Source organism: Grammomys surdaster, unplaced genomic scaffold, assembly GCF_004785775.1.
Source record: "Grammomys surdaster isolate TR1022 unplaced genomic scaffold, NIH_TR_1.0 308008, whole genome shotgun sequence".
Taxonomy (NCBI): Eukaryota; Metazoa; Chordata; class Mammalia; order Rodentia; family Muridae; genus Grammomys; species Grammomys surdaster.
Genome location: NW_021625824.1, coordinates 1 through 5,495, shown reverse-complemented (window position 1 = coordinate 5,495; position 5,495 = coordinate 1). Strand labels below are relative to the sequence as shown.

The window sequence follows — 5,495 nt, the reverse complement described above, 5'->3', positions numbered from 1 at the left end:
TGAGAAAGATTAACATACAGAGAGTTTTCACATGACCCTGACTCACGAAGGTTGGGTTCCTTTGGAATGTTCTGCTATTTTTATGTTATGCCACCTTAACAACCCCTCATCCCCCTCCCCATTCCTTGGTTTGTGGTTTTTCCCCTTAAAAACCCCTCTCAAACTGGCTGTCGAGGTCAATTCAGCTCTATGTGGGCATACGAATTGACTGGCAGCTAGCTGTCACATGCCCGAATAAACCTCACTTTTGCTCCAGTTCACAGTGTCTCGAGCAGATTACTGGGTGGTCGCGACATTCTGAGACTTGAGTGAGGGTCTCCCCTCTGCGGAGGTCTTCATTGGGGGATCGTCCGGGATTTGCGACCACCCGATCTCTGAGACCCCCACTGGGAGGTAAGGGTACCGAGGTTTTGTTTGTGTGTCTATCCATCTCGTTCTGACATCTGGTTTGGAATTCTGGAAAGTGCACTCCTGTGGTTTGGCTTGGCAGCTGTTTCTGTCTCGTAAGAGGCAGCAAACCATTTTTGTCTCGGCAGGAGGTGAACGGGTGACCAGCAGACATGCTAGGAGGGTTACCACTGCCACAACCTGGGAGACATCCCAGGTGAGGAGGGACCCCAGGGACGCCTGGTGGGTACTCATCTGGAGGCCAGGGAGGACATGGTGGTCCTCTTGCTGGAGGAGGTGTGAGAGACCTCCTGGCCATCTGTTTTTCTGTCTTGGTGTTGGCTTTCTCAATTGAGACGGTTAGTCTCTTTGTGTAGTTGTTTTGTCTGTGTTTTGTGTTGCTTGTTGACAGTTATGGGACAGACTGTCATGACTCCCTTAAGCCTGACTTTAGACCACTGGACAGAGGTGAGGGACAGAGGCAATGAGTTATTGGTTAACATCACGAAGGGATGTTGGCAGACTTTCTGTGCCTCAGAGTGGCCAAAACTTGATGTGGGATGGCCACCTGAGGGGACTTTTGACGTGACTACTATTTCTGCAGTAAAAGCTACTATTTTTCAGGAAGGACCAAGGTCACATCCCGATCAACGGCCATACATCGTGGTTTGGCAGAACCTGATCCAGAATCTCCCTCTGTGGATGAGACCATGGATTAAGAAACAGCCAGGCTCCCGAGCCCTGGCTCTCTGCAGTTCCGGGCCTAAAACGCCCAAAGTCAAACCGAAACCAGATTCAGAAACTAAACCCTCAGCTCTGCCTAAGGTCTATCCTGAGATCAAGGAGCCATTTGAGTGGCCAAATCTGCCACTGCTCCCCCCTTATCATCAACCACCACAACAGGCTCCCCCGGCCCTGGCACCGAGTCTGGAACCACAGGGAGCAGCCAAGGAGGGGCCGGCAACTAGCACTGGGAGCCGGAGAGGGTTGAGTCCTGAAGGACCCGACGTCTGTGTTTTGTGTTACTCGTGAACCTGATCTCTGCCAGTGACAGGGGCGAAAACTCACCTGATATATGCGATGCCCATGATGGGGGTGAACTGACTGTGTTTTCTGTTTTCTTGGTGAACTGTTTGTGTGTTTGTGGACTGTGACTGACATTATTTTAGACTGAATCTACTGTGTTGAATATCCTGAGTTAACAAGAGGTAACATGGCCATTGGCAGAGAAATAGCTAAAACAATTGTCTGATCTCCGAAGTGTGTTATCAAAAGAAAAGGAACTCTCTGGCCCCTACCGGAGAGATTCTTGGTTATGCTTTCTATGTCTATTGTGAGTCCTTGGCGCCAAATTTGTCCACATGTGTTGTTGTCTGTCTTTGTTTCATTAGAATAAATGTCTGTTCTATGTTTCTTGTTCAGAAAGATAAAAAGGGTTAAAACTTATAGGCAAGTCCCCCTGCTCTGTGGATGAAAGTGAGGCACAGCAGGAGGAGAACTGGCAAAAATGATTCTTTGCACAAGCTGCTCTTGGGGAGGCTAAGAACTTTTTGGCTTTCTTGGTAAAGAAACTGATTTTTTTTCTTCCCCCAAGATTGAAAAGGATATTTCAGTGTAAGTTTTATCTGGGATCAGATAAGGCGTTGATGAACTACTTCAGGAATTTGTAGATATGCCTAAATTAAGAACTTTCACATTTAAGACAAAGCTCAGAGTGGGCTCACCAGAAGCTGGTGTGACATTCCTGTTGTCATGGTCACTCTGACTAGCCCCTGGATAGGTGTTTTCTGGAATTTGTTTTATTGCCTTGCTTCTTCCTTGGGGAAGACAGGTTAGCCTCAGACCTAAGGACATTTACAAGAGATAGTTATGGTCCAGGAGCTATATAATGATTATGCTAGAGAAATTAGAATTACAGCCTGACTTGCCTACTCCAGCTGCCATTCCAAGAAATACATATGGAATTATTATAGATTTAGAAGAGTGTTTTTATACTGTTCCTTTAAGATGAGAGGTTTGCATGCAGTGAGTATGCTTGTAATGTTTTTGAGAGACCATGAAACGATATCACTAGAAAGTTTCGCCTCAAAGAATGGCTAATAGCCTTACAAGAAGTTAAGAGTAAGAAAAGTAAAAACAAAAAGCAGTTTCAATTGACCTTTGGAGCCCTGCCATGGTCTCGTTGATTATTGAGTTTAGCAGGTGACAAGGTGCTTCCTTTGAAATTACAGCCAGAAAAAGTAAGAAAATTTTGTTTGAAAAAAATATATAAGCTGTGCATTTACTTCATTTTTGTTTATGACTGGTTTTAAAGTATAAGAATGTTCTGTATGTTTTGGTTATAGATTGTTTCCCTATAAGTTACTGGGTATGGTTAAAAATTTGCAACCTTGGTAAAAGAAAGTTGGCTTAAAGCTGGTAACTCAGGATTGGAGTTATTCAGAAACCAGATGTATAGAGATAGGATTTAAAACAATGTCTCTTATGAGTTATTAATAGCTGCACTATCATGCATTCATGTATAAGAACTGACAGCCAACTTTGTAACCTGAAAGTAATGCATTTAGTGTTGACTTTAGAGAAAACAGATTGTTAATATTGTTAAAAATTGGTTTTGGACACTCTGAGGCATCTGAGTGAAAAGTGTAGCATCATGGCCTCTGTGTTGTCCTACGAAAGTCTGGTACACGCCGTGGCTGGAGCCATGGGAAGTGTGACTGCCATGACAGTGTTCTTTCCCTTGGATACTGCTAGACTTCGGCTTCAGGTCGATGAGAAAAGAAAGTCCAAAACGACACATGCAGCTCCTGGAGATAATTAAGGAAGAAGGCCTCCTGGCCCCATACCGAGGATGGTTTCCAGTTATTTCCAGTCCCTGCTGCTCCAATTTTGTCTATTTTTACACTCTTAATAGCCTCAGTGTGGGTAGCACTGTGTTAGTAGCAGTGTGGGTCAAAGGTCAACGTTCTTCTCCAGGAAAAGATCTGGTGGTTGGATTTGTAGCAGGAGTGGTGAATGTCCTGCTAACTACTCCTCTCTGGGTGGTAAACACCAGACTGAAGCTGCAGGGGGGAAAATTTCAGAATGAAGACATTATACCAACAACAGCATTATTGAAGCATTCCACCAGATTGTTCGAGATGAAGGAATCTTGGCTCTGTGGAATGGCACTTTCCCCTCCTTGCTGTTGGTCTTCAACCCTGCCATCTAGTTCATCTCCTATGAAGGCTTAAAACGGCAGCTTTTAAGGAAACAAATGAAGCTCTCTTCTCTGGATGTGTTCATCATCGGTGCAATAGCCAAAGCAATTGCCACCACAGTCACCTATCCCATGCAGATGGTACAGTCAATTCTGAGGTTTGGACGTCATAGACTAAACCAGAAAACAGGACACTGCGGAGTCTTTGGAATGTTCTCTCTCTTCTTCACCAATGAGTCAAGCGCTTTGGAATAATGGGACTCTACAAAGGCCTCGAAGCCAAGCTGCTGCAGACAGTGCTCACAGCCGCCCTCATGTTCCTTGTGTACAAGAAACTGACAGCTGCTACCTTCACCGTAATGGGCCTGAAGAGCACACATAAGCACTGAGGCCCACCCACAGGACAGTGTGGAGGCACAGGTGCTGCACAGAGAGAAGAGGTACAGTTCTCCTTTCCCGATGGTTCCAGCTACACCATAGACATTCATGTTATTGGCTGTAAAAACATCAAAGGCTAAATGGAGTATAGCCAGCTAAGCCTATTGCTTTTATGGTTTTTTTTTTTTTTTTTTTTTGCTGTTTTATGGTGTTAGGTTGGATTCGGGGATAGAGGTTAGACTGATATGAAAATATTAAAACCCTGAAAATGGAAGTTTGTGGGTGTTCACTCATTTTTCTCAAGGGGGATGAACTTTCCATCTAAGGCTTTTCTCAACTTTACCACTTGTTTTGTTTCTCTAAAGCTGTCCTGGTTTCCAGATGATTCAGTAACATTATTCTCCTCAGATACTCTTCTGTCTTAGTCTTGGTAAAGAACTCCTCACTGAGAATAACATCATGACTGTGCCATGGGCATGACTTTATTTCTCACTGACTCCTTCCCTCCTGTTTAAAGAAAGCTATTTATTTTGTGGGGGAAATGAAAATTATTAACCTAAATTATTTTCTTAGATTTGTAAATGTCAATTATTCATTGGTGTTTGACATAGTTTTTTTAATACATATTTATTTTGAATTGTCTTTTACTACAAAAAAGCCTTGATGTTGTATGTCCTTTTGTGCAAGCTCCAATCACATAAGCCTCAATAAATTGTCACCACACACACACACACACACACACACAAATTGGTTTTGTTTATCAAAATTATGGTTACACTCTAGTATTACAAAAAGAAACTTAAAAAAAAATAATTAAACAGTGGCTGCAGTTGGCAGTTCAATCGTGAGCTCCAGAAATTGTGACTCACTCATGTTTATGGTTGAGAAGAAGATAGAGCAGGTGGAGATGATTGCAAGAGTAAAAAATAAATAAATAAATAAATAAATAAATAAATAAGAACAGTTGTGACACAGTACCAGCCTGCTGTCAATTAGATACAGTGGTAGAGACAAATTTAGTCCCCCTTAAGAAAGAGAGAAGATATCTGTGGGGGTCTTAAAAGACTCATCACCCTTTCTTTTCAGACAACCAAGCCAGTCTGACAGGACTGGTAGAGTCTTTGATGTTTTCCCACCAGCCCACCTGGGATGATTGTCAATAGGGTTTGCAGGTTCTCTTTACTACTGAAGAGAAGGAAAGAATTCTATTAGAAGCCTGTAGGAACGTTCCTGGTGACAACAGGCAGCCTATGCAGCTTCCCATTGATATTGATGCCGGATTCCCCCTTAACTGCAGGTAAGGGGCGGCTGGTGGTCTACCATCAGGCTCTAGCGGGTCTCCAAGGGCAGCAAGATGGCCCACCAATTTGGCCAAAGTAAGAGAAGTCCTTCAGGGACCAAATGAGCCACTGTCTGTGTTTCTTGAGAGGTTACTGGAAGATTTAGTTAAGGAAGCAGAGAAAGTGTACTATAAGAGGGAGAGGAAGAAAGAAAGAAAGAAAGAAAGAAAGAAAGAAAGAAAGAAAGAAAG

At 43.3% G+C, this 5,495-nt stretch overlaps 1 pseudogene; it reads left to right on the top strand.

Moving 5' to 3' along the window:
- The first annotated feature begins 3,040 nt into the window (after nucleotides 1-3,040).
- On the top strand, nucleotides 3,041-3,975 carry LOC114616158 (annotated as a pseudogene).
- The last annotated feature ends 1,520 nt before the right edge of the window (nucleotides 3,976-5,495 follow it).